Source organism: Sander vitreus, chromosome 7 (genome assembly GCF_031162955.1).
Source record: "Sander vitreus isolate 19-12246 chromosome 7, sanVit1, whole genome shotgun sequence".
Classification (NCBI taxonomy): domain Eukaryota; kingdom Metazoa; phylum Chordata; class Actinopteri; order Perciformes; family Percidae; genus Sander; species Sander vitreus.
In genome coordinates, this window is record NC_135861.1 from 32,445,392 (window position 1) to 32,460,682 (window position 15,291).

The 15,291-nt window shown below is 41.8% G+C and overlaps 1 pseudogene; it reads right to left on the reverse strand.

Moving 5' to 3' along the window:
• Nucleotides 1-11,132: 11,132 nt before the first annotated feature.
• Nucleotides 11,133-12,362, reverse strand: LOC144520404 (general transcription factor II-I repeat domain-containing protein 2-like; annotated as a pseudogene).
• Nucleotides 12,363-15,291: the final 2,929 nt, after the last annotated feature.

A 15,291-nucleotide genomic window follows, 5' to 3' on the forward strand; every position in this document is an offset into this window, starting at 1 on the left:
GCCTCTTCCTCCGGTGAAAATGTTGTTGCAAACGTAGTGCTAGCCGCCGCCAAGTAGGCTGCCCCTAGCCATTGCGCTGTAAGCCATTTCAGCTGTTAGCGTTGATCCGGGAAAGCTCTATACTGGTTGATCAACGAAAAAAACTGTCTGGACGATTTATTTGATGTGTTTTCATGCAGAAAAAGACCCTGGTTTCAATTTTTGCCGGACTTACACTTAAACAGAGTCCATGCTGGGATTCAAGTTATGTCAATGCTGATAGGATTTACTGATAACGTTAGAGGAGAGAGTTGGTACATTCACATGATCCACACCGAGAATTCGAAAAAGCCATTCTTACGTACTTGCCTTTCATGGTGTTCTAAGTCAGGGAGAGGCAAGATAAAACAACCCAGCTGTTCTTTTGGAGATACATTTTTCACCAACTTATGCTGTGATCTGCACAAAGTTTAGCAAGGTGAAACTTAACGTTATAGTGATTATGGGCACGAATTACAAATTCATATTTAAAAATCTGAATTAGTTACAAATGAGTTTTTACTGTTACCATGGTATAGGAAACATATCTGGCAATACTGTAACATTCATATATAACTAGTTGGCTTGTAGTCACATAACAAATACAACTGGTTTGCTGCTATTCCTTAATTTTGGTGGTTCCTCATCCATCGCCTCCATCCCACTTGATATCAACTTGACATAAACTCCATAGCAATCAGTGATACATAAATCTGTTCATGGTAAAGCAATAACATTTCTTTGCAATGAAAAGGTCCTACTACTTTCAACCTTTAATACTTGAATCTAGATTATTGTTACCAGCTACCTCTCTGTAGCTCACATCTCCTATTTAGAATATTATTAATACCACAATAAATAATATTAATAGTAACCCTACTATTAATGTCTATTAATGACATAATGTCATAGTATGTCAGTGATTCACAGTGGTATCAGAAAAGAATAGCTCCAGCTGATGAAATGGGTTTCATTACTAGATGGTGTATGTTAACAATTACATTGTTTTGCAGAACATTCAGTCATTCAGGAGTGCTTAGCCAGACTGAGGGAAAGACTGCAGTGTACCCTCAACAACAACCCTCCTGATCTTGATTATTTTGAATATATAGTGACCCAAGAGAGGACCTTCATAAATGCAATGGAGAATGTAGCTCTGCCTAATGATATCTGTGAAGCCCTCCATCAACTGAGCAGTTTGTTAGACCTGGGGAATAAACCTCCCCCCTCAATATCTGTAGTGAGGAATATAGGTCCCCATGGACATTTTAGACTACAGGTCACAGAGGACCACCTCCAAAGTCTTCTTCATCTAGGGCTACCTGCCACATGTGTAGCAGACATTCTTGGAGTCTCAAGAAGAATCATATAAAGGAGGATGCAGGAGTACAATATGTCAGTTAGGAGCCTGTATTCCACCATGACTGATGATGCTCTGGATAATAAAGTGAGAGCCATCAAATCTAGACTACCTCATGCTGGATACCAGATTATCAAGGGGTGTCTTGAAGCAGAGGGCCACCATGTACAATGAACCAGACTCAAGGCCTCTATCTACTTTACGCTCTTGGCCACTACTGCGCAGGTGATACCGTCACTCCGCCAAAACCTTGCTAGGCTGACAAATCACACAGTGACACAGATCACTTTCATAGAGATAATGGCAGCAGTTAAACCAAACGGAAACAGAGTTGGCTGGCTGGATGTGATGTTAGCAATGCCTTTTGTTGCTTTCCCTGTCTTTTATTTCAAAGTGTCGGCACTGAGGTTTTGTGGGGGTAAGAGTCGACCTAAAACATCTCTCTGAAAAATGCAAACGTCATGAAAGTAGTTGCAGACATCTTGATAATAGCATGGAATTACGTTTTTTGGTAGAGTTAGCATTGCTGAACAACTAGATGAAGGCTACAGGACTGGCATTAGAAGGCACAATGGAGAGGTGACAAAACACATACTATCCAGGATAATAGACGTGTGAAAGATGTGTGAAATTTTGTGGAGCCGACAAAAACAACGTGCAGGAAAGATTTTTTGAGTTCATCCCTCTGCAGTCAGCTACAGCTGAGTCCATTGCTACTGCACTAACAATACTGTTTTTGAGCACAGAAAGGATCTCATTCGCTGTTTTGAGAGCATACAAGACTCAGGTGACTTTGACCCCTATACTGTCAGAGAAGCAGGAGCCCTGGTGATGCTACTGGAGGATCAGGATTTTAAGTTATTTCTGGAACTTATCACCACATCATGCCACACGTAGACTTACTCTATGCCAAGCTCCAGAAGAAGATTATTGATTCGGTCCATATCAAAGGGAGCATCCAACAGTTCCAAGAGGAAATACAAAATATCAGGTAACTATATTCCTGTAATATGATCGTTATTTGCTTTCTCTCATTGTTAACTCTATTAACTCTTTTGCTCTTTCTCTTTTGCCAATATTATAATAAATTATCTTTGTCCATTGCAGAAACTCTCTCCATTCCATTGGTGAGCAAAGCAGTGGTTCTCAGCCAACAAAGAGGCGCTGGGCGCTCAGTCCAGAAGACCGTGAAAGGATTGCAGCAGAGGTGAGTTTGTTATAGAAATCAGTCAAAATACCATTTTACATTATTGTTGTGCTGCAGAGATGTCCTGCCCACATATCATATTCTAAAGACTCAAGAAAACACTTTTTGCTTGGTATAAATCCTTACAAAAATCATCATTTTAATATTATACAACAGCATCCTGAAAAGAATAAATTGGCAACATAAAAATAAATTATCAAATGAAATATGAAGTCATAAACTACCCACCAAAAATAAATATATTTTTTTTAAATTATTTCTATAGGTCTGTGACACCATCCTGGGACACACTAGGGAGCGTTTCTCCTTCACAGACCACCTTGTCTGTGCCAACTTGTTGTCATTACCACACCCATGACCAGAGGTGCTTCTCAACCTTGACAAGAATAAAAACTTTTCTCAGAAACACCATGACCCAGGAGAGGCTGAATGCACTGGCCATGCTGTCCATGGAAAAGATACTTGTTACTGAGATGACTGATGTTAATCAGAGAGTCATTGAGAAATTTGCTGGCCAGAAGGAAAGGAGAGCAACATTTATGTTCAAGTAGTTAACATGCTTTTTGGTAGTGGGTGGGAGGATATAGTTAAAAAAAAAAACTGTCAAAAAAAGTCAGAGTCACTATCTTATTATGTTTGTAACTTGAATCTTGTATCATATTGTCTTGCTCTTCTCAAATACAAAATACATAGTTGTTTAAATAAAATACTGCTGGTTGTTTTGCCCAGTTTTAAAGTACTGCTTTGTATTTATTCACCAAAAAAAATTCCATTTTCAGTAATTCCATTCAAAAAGTGAAACTTGTATAATGTATACATTCATTCCACACAGACTGATATATTTCAAGTGTTTATTTCTTTTAATTTTGATGATTATAACTGACAACTAATGAAAACCCCAAATTCAGTATCTCAGAAAATTAGAATATTGTGACAAGGTTCAATATTGAAGACACCTGGTGCCACACTCTAATCAGCTAATTAACTCAAAACACCTGCAAAGGCCTTTAAATGGTCTCTCAGTCTAGTTCTGTAGGCTACACAATCATGGGGAAGACTGCTGGCTCGACAGCTGTCCAAACGATGACCATTGACACCTTGCACAAGGAGGGCAAGACACAAAAGGTCATTGCTAAAGAGGCTGGCTGTTCACAGAGCTCTGTTTCCAAGCATATTAATAGAGAGGCGAAGGGAAGGAAAAGATGTGGTAGAAAAATTGTACAAGCAATAGGGATAACCGCACCCTGGAGAGGATTGTGAAACAAAACCCATTCAAAAATGTGGGGGAGATTCACAAAGAGTGGACTGCAGCTGGAGTCAGTGCTTCAAGAACCACCACGCACAGATGTATGCAAGACATGGGTTTCAGCTGTCGCATTCCTTGTGTCAAGCCACTCTTGAACAAGACACAGCGTCAGAAGCGTCTCGCCTGGACTAAAGACAAAAAGGACTGGACTACTGCTGAGTGGTTCAAAGTTATGTTCTCTGATGAAAGTCAATTTTGCATTTCCTTTGGAAATCAAGGTCCCAGAGTCTGGAGGAAGAGAGGAGAGGCACAGAATTCACATTGCTTGAAGTCCAGTGTAAAGTTTCCACAGTCAGTGATGGTTTGGGGTGCCATGTCATCTGCTGGTGTTGGTCCACTGTGTTTTCTGAGGTCCAGGGTCAACAGAGCCGTCTACCAGGAAGTTTTAGAGCACTTCATGCTTCCTGCTGCTGACCAACTTTGTGGGGATGCAGATTTCATTTTCCAACAGGACTTGGCACCTGCACACAGTGCCAAAGCTACCAAAACCTGGTTTAAGGACCATGGTATCCCTGTTCTTAATTGGCCAGCAAACTCGCCTGACCTTAAAATTGTGAAGAGGAAGATGCGATGCGCCAGACCCAACAATGCAGAAGAGCTGAAGGCCACTATCAGAGCAACCTGGGCTCTCATAACACCTGAGCAGTGCCACAGACTGATCGACTCCATGCCACGCCGCAGTGCTGCAGTAATGCAGGCAAAAGGAGCCCCAACTAAGTATTGAGTGCTGTACATGCTCATACTTTTCATGTTCATACTTTTCAGTTGGCCAACATTTCTAAAAAATCCTTTTTTGTATTGGTCTTAAGTAATATTCTAATTTTCAGAGATACTGAATTTGGGATTTTCATAATTATCAAAATTAAAAGAAATGAACATTTGAAATGTATCACTCTGTGTGTGATGAATGAATATAATATACAAATTTCACTTTTTGAATGGAATTGAAATAAATCAACTTTTTCATGATATTGTAATTATATGACGTGTGTGTGTGTGTGTGTGTGTGTGTGTGTGTGAGAGAGAGAGAGATGAGTGTAAGGTTTAGCCCCATGGTGGAAGGAGGAGACATGGACTCAGGAGTTCTTCACCTGGTGCTTCAATTTATTTCTTCCCCATTGACAGGGAAAGTGCAGTAGCGCAAGGATGAATTATTACAAAAATATATAAAAAATAACAAAATCCAAACAAGGAAACTAAGTACAAACTATTCAAATATCATACCAAACAAATATTAAACAATACAAAAGCCTAAATCAGGCCCAGACTATTGGACCTGCACCCTTCCAGGCCAAAACTGTTCTGCCCCGAGGAGCCTCTGCCTCCTTCCTTTATACCTGAAGCCCCTCCTACAAGACAAACCAAAGTTAACTGGAAATTAAATGTTACATGCTCAACAAGTTTCTCTAAACAGAAAACTTAGGCACTCCAGTACCCCCCTCTGTACTGGCTTACACTTGGACTGTTCCAGGTCTTCCCCCCTATAAATTACTCCAAACTTTGTCACTTCCTGTTTGCCACTTTGACCCAGATCCCTGCTTGAAGATGAGAACAGGTGAATGAGACATGCAAACATTTGGATGACCTTGGGTAAATCCAATAACCTAAAATAAATAACTTGAAATGAACTGTGTATGTGTCGTATTTATCAAATCATGATTTCTACTCTTTCGACTAGTACTTAAATACACTGAATGGAAATAACATGAATTGACAAGCCATGTGTCCATTGAGGCTAGCCCACATGCTAATGGTATGCTAATGATAACAGTCCTATGCTAACGCTCATGCTAGGGTTAGCTTAGCTGAACACCTTTTTATGATCTTTGTTCTTGTCCATTTGTAAGAAGCCTTGGATGTTTACAGACTATATATATACAGCATAATCTGGACCAGTAAGAACTTTAACATTTTTGCCATTTCTTAATCTCAAGTCTTAAATTCAATGATGTATGATATTTGCCTCTTTGCTTTTTTCCCAGATGTGTGTATGAGGACTCTACTGCAGACAAAATCTACCTCTGGGTACAAATAAAGTAACTTAAACTATGTGTTCTTTACCACGGCTATTAGCAACAAGCATTAGCGAAATCAGAAAACATTACAAATTTTTGGCTTCATATTTGAGGAGCAACGCTAGACGGCAGAGTCATGACACCTGGTGGTGGTAATCTCTGCCCCCATCTTTTTTTATAATATATCAACAATAAGTTTGGATCAATATAATGCTGTTATGCAATATAGGTCTGAGATAAGAAAACATGAAATACAAGTTGTTGTAGCATCTTTATTCCTATTATCAGAAATTACAAAACATAACACGCAACTCATCAAAAAATGGAAGCGTTACATTCTTGATGCTGTAGTTGCTGTGTTTGAACTGCAGGGGTCAATGTGTAATTACATTTCTAACAGAAAGACAAAGGAACTGTCTCCTTATTCACCCTCAGAAAAGACATTCACTAGACCAAGGAAATGAAGTGAAATATTTCAGTTACATGTTTTTTTGTCTTTGCATTTTTTTCCATTAAGAGTCAGTTTGAAAACAATTTAAATGACTGAAGAACAGAATCAAAGCAACCTCTCATCCACAAAAAAACTAATTTATGTGTGAGTATTATTATTAGCATCACCAGTAGCCCATTTTCTCATTGTCTAATGTGCTAAACCTTGCATTTACCTCGGCATAATATATAATATTTTCATCTGGATACTTTCTCACTTTCATCTTTAATAGCCTTTATCCTTTTTTCTCACAATTACTCCTTCATTGCCTTTACAAAAGACACACCAGACACGTCATCAACCCCCACCTTCATGTCCTGAGGCAATGTGTAAACCTCAAGCCTGATCAGGGTGTAGCCGCTCTCCTTCAAACTAGCACAGATCTGGGCCTCATTCACTGGGACCGTAGGGATCTTTACCCCAGCCCCCCCAAAATAGTAACTCATTCCCAGAGTTCCGATGAGCAGGAGGTGGCAGGAGCCTCCCAATGTGGCCCAGGGCCCTGGTGAAGGCAGCCAGATCAGGGCTGGCACCCTCCAGACAGAATCAGGACACGAGACAGTCGGCCCCTTCTGAAGGAAGGGCGTCATGGGCCAGAGGCTGAGGGCGGTGCACGTCAATGGATACAATGTCCACGATGACCTGATGTGGCCTGGCAGCCTTCTCTGTCCATGCTGATGGCCTGTTAGAGACAATGAATCACCAAATTAGATAAAAACTACTATTGTAAATGCACACAGCATGTATCTGCACTAGTTATGTAATGCATACTGTGTGTTGACTCAGAAGCACACTGCATTGCATGATAGTGATGTAGGTGTTCATTAGCTATGGTCATAGCTCTAGGGATGACATTGAAGGTCTGTTGGTCACTCGGTCCACCACTTTGGTCCTGATTGAAATATCTTAGCAACTTTTGCATGATTTGCCATGGAATTTTGTACAGGTATACATGGCCCCCAGAGGATGAATCATAAGAGCTGTATGATCCCCTGACCTCTCATCCAGTGCCACCAACAGTTCATGGATTTCACTTATGCTGTGAAATATTTCTACATCTACTGGATGAATTGGTCCAACATTTGGTACAGACATTCATGGTTCCCAAATCATGTTTCCTACTGACTTCCTACTCAGACTTTTCATCTACAGTAGCACCAGGTCACAAATCTAAATGTGTCCATAACTTACTGCTTGATGTCCAAATACTTACAAAACTAATGATATTGTCATCAGCCTCAGCTGTACTTTGTACATGTATGTCACAGTAGGGACAGTACAAAGATGACTCATAGCTCAAAAAGAGGGCCAGAAGAAAACGTGATATCGCGTGACCCTTGAAAGAAGATGACGGATTCATTTTTAGAATTGTGAAACCAATTATGGTGTTACTACAAGGAGGGAGAAAGTAGAAAAGTACTAGTGTTACATTTATTTCTGGAATTCATGGTCAATAAACCTCATTAATATTAACTTATACCTACTTTCTGAGTTTAAAATAAGCGCATATTATGAATTATTTTGACTAACAATTAAAATCAGAGGCTGTGGAGTGGATCACAGACTGGTCAAAGTTAAGTCAGGAAACTGTTTTGAAACCATTTCAATTTCTTTTCAAATGCTATAAAGTTGAATAAAACCACCACAATTCAATGAGAGCAGTGATCCAATCCTTTTTACTTGCAAAAAGCGTTGTATAGAACCATCCATGTTATTTTTTGAGGCAATTTGGTTACAGAAACTTTGAAAACGGGTCAAACAGGAGGGTTAAGAGGAAGTTAGAGTAAACCATAGAGCTTTTATTTATGACGGGGGAAAGCGGAAGTGGATAAAGTGTAGTATTGACTGTGTTGTGGTTGAATGAAGTGAGACGTGCAGTGCCATCTTGGTTCCAGCATTGGACGCCCGTGTTTCTGTATTTTATTGTCAAACACATAGACAGTATATAAGAATGGACCAACAGTCTCCAACTGAGAGAGATGACGTCAACGTGACGTGAGCAACCTGTCTGAAAGTTGTAAGTCTTCTGGTAGCTGTGCCAAGAGAAATCTCAATCATTCCCAATCTTGCATAGACGGAGAGTGTAGGTATATGTTAGGAGATAACATGGACACAGGCTAATTATTGCTAACTAAAATGCTAGTGAACAGCTAATGTAAGTCGAAACTGCCTGCGAGCTTCTCCTGTACTATACGGTAATTCCTCTACTATGCGACAGTAAGTCGCATGGTTATGACACAATCGTTAGCCTATTTTTACAAAAACGTCTACTACAGAGCCATAACGTGAGGTACGTGAGCCTTTTATACATTGTCGTGTTTATTTAGAAATAAACAATGGACAAATAAAGTCTTTAAACGCTTAAAATGTAGTTATGTAGTAGTAGTTATTCGCTGTCAAAGTGACGTCAAAATGAATGGCAGTCAATGGAATGGAACGTCGGGTGATCGCTTTGTAGCATCAAAATGGCGCCATAGGAGGTTCGAGCTCTGAAGCGCAGCTTACCACCTTGGTCAAACCTGAGTCTAGGCAATTAATTATGAATTTACCACTACTGATCATGTGCCTTTTTCTTTATCTGTAAATCTAGGCAATATACCTACTCTCGTGTCTGTAGATAACAACGTGTGTGGGGAAAATAGATTGGTCTAACCTGACTGAGGAGGATCTTAAAGAATATTATATTCAGTCTGACGTCTTGTTGAGTAACATTGAATTACCAAAAGGTCCCACTGCATGTTGTGATATTAACTGTACACTCTTAGGCCACGTCCACGCGTACTAAAACAATCTTTTTTCCCCCGTCTTCCCTGGATTCGTTTAAAGAATAGTTGCGTCCAAACAAATCCATTTGTAAATGACTCAACGCGCTACTTCATTTTCCAGGCCTATAGGCGGTGCAGTTATTGCTACAGAAATTCACCAAAAACGGAGAAGAAGAGTATAGTCTTCAGTCACTTCCGTTCATAACATGACTAGCTAGACTTTAACAACTTTCACCACTGCTCATTTTATAAAGGCCGCCACAAGAAAATGTGTCTTTGTTTACATTGTATAATGTGCTGTTGGATTGCTTTTTATTTAGCAATTCTGGCTGCCATCGGACATGATTGCAGCGCGCTAGCTAGCAGAGCTAACGTTAGTTCTGCTAGCTAACATCGGCAGTCAAACAAACATCAATGATCCAATGTCTTTTTGATAATCTACACGTTTTTCTTGCGGTAGCCTTTCTACAATAAGCCGTGCTAAAAGTTTAATCCGTTCAAGGAGTTAATAAGCACACAGATTAGATGGCTAGTTGATAAGTTGTCTACTTCCACTTTATAAACAGCTAACCATAGCAGCTAACGTTAACATTACGTCCCTAATGGAGGGGTCAGCTACTTTAGCGATGTTTACCATTAGCTACATAACATTAGCAATATATGTTGTGTAGAATCCAGGACCAGCAGAGCAGAGGGAAGTGTCAGGGAGCAGAGACAAAGTATTTAGATCAGGGGTGTCAAACTCATTTTCACCGAGGGCCACATCAGCATAATGGTTGCCCTCAAAGGGCTAGATGTAACTGTAAAACAGTATAAATGTAACCAAATATAATGTATAATAAATGTAACTACTCCGTAACATATTGTTAAATAACTTTCTGTATTTATTACTTATTGAAGTTACAAATATTACATATGCATTTGCATAGCTTGTTGCTCTGTTACTATAACAATAATCCTTTAAAATTTTCAGGTTGAGACCCACATTACTCCATTGATCAACGATCAAACTATTCAAGTAAATAAAGAAAAATATTATCAAAACACAAGTTATGACATTAAATTTGTTTAAAACATTTTTGACACAGTAGAGAGGGTCAGAATAACATACGACAATAACAACGAACCAGCTGCTAAGAACATGTGTGACAGCATTTTACAAAAAGAAATGGCTGCACACAGCCTGCAGGAGTAAACATTTGTCTGCATAAACACATAAACCTGTAAACAACAAATACATTGCTACACATAAAGTAGTACATGTAATAAACTGAAAATAACAAAATAAGTCTCAGTTGTCTCAGTTCACAGTTATGAGCTATGAGGATATACTGCCTGTCCTTGAACACACCAAGTGGCTCCCCTCTCCACCATCCTCATCCATTGATCATGTTCTGAAAACAACAAACACAAAACAAAATGCAAGCACAATCATTAAATTGCACTCAGTTTAACTATTCTTATTCTTGGTTGAAATACATGTTATTACCGTATATTTTAATTAGGTTTTTAAAAATGCTTACCTATCCGTTTTCTGGCCGGATGTCTGACACCGTTTTCCTTTGGCCAGTGTGTCGATGTCTGGTTTTAGCTCCTGTGCTGTGGCAATCCGTAAAACAGCGTGGAGGTTGTCATCAGTGATGCGTGATCTGTGCTTGGTTTTGTTTAGATTCATGACTGAAAACATCTGTTCGCACAGATAGGTGCTCCCAAACATAGACAGAACACGGGCAGCATGAAGTCGAAGCTGTGGCATCACACCAGGGGGCAGTAGACAGTAAAAGTCCTCGATTGTAGCATCCTGGAACTTTGCTCTCAGGCCACTGTCGCTTTGCAGCTCGATTAACTCCAGCTGAAGGTGATGAGGCACACTGCTGACATCGGCGGTGAAAGGACTGGTAAAGATGGCAAAGCCAGAGTGCTGTGCTCTGAAGTCAGAGAAGCGCCGATCAAACTCATTCATTAACCGGCTCAGTTTGGTAGCCAACCTGGCACATGAAAAAACACCAGGAACTGAGGCCGAGATGTTCTGACAAACAGAAAAGTGGGCAAGATTGTCCTGTTCCACTTGGCACTTCCATAGGTCAAGTTTCCGGTCAAGGGTTTTCCTTTACTCTGCATGAAAACAGCAATGTCTTCCCTAAGCTCAAAAAATCGTCTGAGGATTTTGCTTCTACTCAGCCACCGCACTTCTGTATGGTAGGGCAGGTCTCCGTGCTCCGAGTCCATCTCCTGCAAGAACAGCTGGAACTGGCAGTGATTCAGGCCACGCGCCCGAATGAAGTTCACCGTTTTCATTACTGTTGTCATTATATTAGCCATCCCCAGCACCTTTCCACACAAAGCTTCTTGGTGTATAATACAATGATAAGCTATCAGAGGCGTGTGACAGTTACTGTTTTTCATTTTCTCCTTCATTAATCCAACCAGGCCCGTTTTTCCTCCACACATTGCCGGTGCACCGTCTGTAGTTAATCCCACCAACTTTTCCCAGGGCAATCCAGTTTTACTTTCTGACTTCTCCACCGCTTAATAAATATCCCGTCCCGTTGTGGTCCCATGCATGGCAGCTACATCCAAGAGCTCCTCGGTGACAGAGAGGTCCGACTTCACGCCTCTAATAAAAATGGATAGCTGTGCAGTGTCCGTGTTGTCTGTGCTTTCATCAACAGCTAATGAAAAAGCTGTGTAACTACGTGACTCTTCGGCCAGCTGTGTTGACAGGTTTCCTGCTAGCTCCTTGACTCGGTCCGCGATGGTGTTTCTTGACAAACTGACATTTTTGAAAGTCTGTATCTGGTCGGGGCACACCTGCTCACACACCTTCAGCATGCACTGCTTCAAAAAGGCACCCTCTGAAAAAGACTTTGAAGCGCGAGCGATTTCTTCAGCCACAATAAAGCTAGCTTTCACTGCCGCATCGTTTTTGGTGGTGGCTTTTGTGAACACATTCTGTTACGATCGCAATTTGCCTTTTAATTCTTTGGCAATTTGTTGTTTTTCTTGAAGGCTACATTTAGCATACTTGGCTCCGTGTTTGGTGTCAAAATGCCGATGTAGATTGTACTCTTTGACGCCCGACACCGCCTCATAACACACAAGACATACCGGTTTTTCTCCTTGAAGCACAAACATATATTCGCCTTCCCATCTTTCATGAAACAGCCTTGCATCTGCATCAATCTTTCGCTTCTTGGACATTTTGGGATCATTTGGGGATATTTCTCAATCTCACTTGTCGCATTAATTAAACACTGATGTGGACACTGCGATCTAGTGGCGGGATGCCGTCACTTCGCGGGTAACATAATCGCCGTGCATTGTGGGAAATGTAGTTTATGGTCAATGCACGATTTAAAGCAACATAGACCTATTTTAAGACAACCTTTTTTTAAAGACCATTAAGCACTCGCGGGCCACATAAAATGACGTGGCGGGCCACGAGTTTGACACATGTGATTTAGATGAAGTGAGCTGGTTTGACCATGGAGATGGGATACGGTTAGCTTGACCTCAGTCATGTCAGTGGCTGTGCATAGCCAAATACTTATTGCAAATCAATTCATAACGTGTTTGACATGCGTTTGTCTGGATTGTTTTGTTTTTATTCTGTCTCTCACTGTTCAAATGAACCTACCATTAAAATTATAGACTGATCATTTCTTTGTCAGTGGGCAAACGTACCAAATCAGCAGGGGATCAAATACTTTTTTCCCTCACTGTATAGGAGACTTTCTTTTCTCGATCACCTAATTCATACTGTCCTTCACCACGGTCTGCATGCCGACGCACTGGCCGACAACAGTGCTGCGGGGGGGTGACGGGATGTAGCACAGTTTACCTCACACTCAAGTCAGTGCAGGACATACACCCAGAGTTACGGGAGAAGCTGGAGAGGCATAGCTTTCTCCCCACCGAATAAGGCTAATAAAGTAATGATTAAAAATATACTAATGCTTGTTTAAGGCCCTGGCCGGCCTGATCATAGCGGCGTAAAATGTCGGCCCAGCCTGGCCCGTGGGTCGGTTCGGGCTCAGGCTCGGGCAGAGAATCTAAACTCTACCCCCTTGATGGTCAGGGGTCCGCCGTATCCACATGACCTGTTTGCATGCCTGAGTGGCTCAGCGGACCGCTAACGTTAGAGCCAGCCCTCTGTTCAGCTCATTCTCTGGAACCGATGCAGCATGAAAGCACGGCAGAACCTGCCAGCCAGCCGGTGTTAGTTGGCTAACGTAGCTTGCTAACTCCGCCTTAACGTTACCCCCTCGCCACATCATTCACAGAAAACGAGCCAAATAAAGCTGTCACTAGGGGCGATAGCAACGTGTTTTGTGTGGATGAAGCATGAAGTTAATGTGACTCATTCGGCAGCTGGCTCTCTGCCTCATAACGTTACTATTCCACGGCTCGTTTGTCCGTTACTGCAAAAGATTTCCAAAGAATATGTTTAGGGCATTTCCTCTCTAACTGGGACGTATTGGGACCGATTGGTGGCATTGCTGTGGACGAAGTACACACAGAGATACACTGGTAAGAGCTAATGAGGTTTAACCATGTATCAGCTAATTTAAATAGCTCACGTAACTGTATTGTGTCAACAGTTAACTTCATTTAAAATTGTACTTGGCATTTTCTTTTGCAACAAGAAAAAGTTGTTTTGGAACAACGGACCAGATCTTTGCTCTCGCAAGGTTCCTGGAGGGAGCCTGGGAGTATGCCCAACCGGTCTACATGTGTTTTGTGGAGCTGGAGAAGGCGTATGACCGGGTGCCCCGGGAGATACTGTGGGAGGTGCTGCGGGAGTATGGGGTGAGGGGGTCCCTTCTCAGGGCCATCCAATCTCTGTACAACCAAAGTGAGAGCTGTGTCCGGGTTCTCGGCAGTAAGTCGGACTCGTTTCAGGTGAGAGTTGGCCTCCGCCAGGGCTGCGCTTTGTCACCAATCCTGTTTGTAGTATTTATGGACAGGATATCGAGGCGTAGTCGGGGTGGAGAGGGGTTGCAGTTCGGTGGGCTGGGGATCTCATCGCTGCTTTTTGCAGATGATGTGGTCCTGATGGCATCATCGGCCTGTGACCTTCAGCACTCACTGGATCGGTTCGCAGCCGAGTGTGAAGCGGCTGGGATGAGGATCAGCACCTCTAAATCGGAGGCCATGGTTCTCAGCAGGAAACCGATGGAGTGCCTTCTCCAGGTAGGGAATGAGTCCTTACCCCAAGAGAAGGAGTTCAAGTACCTTGGGGTCTTGTTCGCGAGTGAGGGGACAATGGAGCGGGAGATTGCATCTGGTAAGGATGCCCCCTGGGCGCCTCCCTAGGGAGGTGTTCCAGGCACGTCCAGCTGGGAGGAGGCCCCGGGGAAGACCCAGGACTAGGTGGAGGGATTATATCTCCAACCTGGCCTGGGAACGCCTCGGGATCCCCCAGTCGGAGCTGGTTAATGTGGCTCGAGAAAGGGAAGTTTGGGGTCCCCTGCTGGAGCTGCTACCCCCGCGACCCGACCCCGGATAAGTGGACGAAGATGGATGGATTTTCTTTTGCGGGGTGCAAATGTTCCACCAGAACAAGTTCCTTTCTGAGACTATTTAGCAGAGCCACCGTCACTGCGTCTCGGGTTTAGCGCTGCCCTAGACAACTGTGATTGGTTTAAAGAAATGCAAACAACCCAGAAAGGTTATTTATTCTATCCCAGAATGCACCTGTGACGATTGTGTGACTTTTTAAAATGTCTGTACCTTTTACCAGAGACGGTTTACAATCGAGACGCCACAACTCAGAATAGTTTCCTGTGTCTGTGTCACTTGAAAAAACTGGAAGGCCAATAACAATATAGTGCCACCTCATTGTGTTTATTTATCTTGATTGTTATATTTTACTATTTAACCCTTGTGTCGTCGCCCATGCAACTTGTCCTCCAACTTGTATCCTTTTTTTAGACGCTTTTTCAGCCCTTTTTTTCCCACCAGATTCACCACTAACGTCAACTTATTACTTAGTTTTACAATTTTTTTGGAAATCATAATCAATTAACCTAATTCATATGAAATGATACCTAATTTTTGAGTTAAAAAAAGCTGAAATTATGAATTATTTTTGACAAATAGTTACAATTTAGTGGGTAATCACAGACTT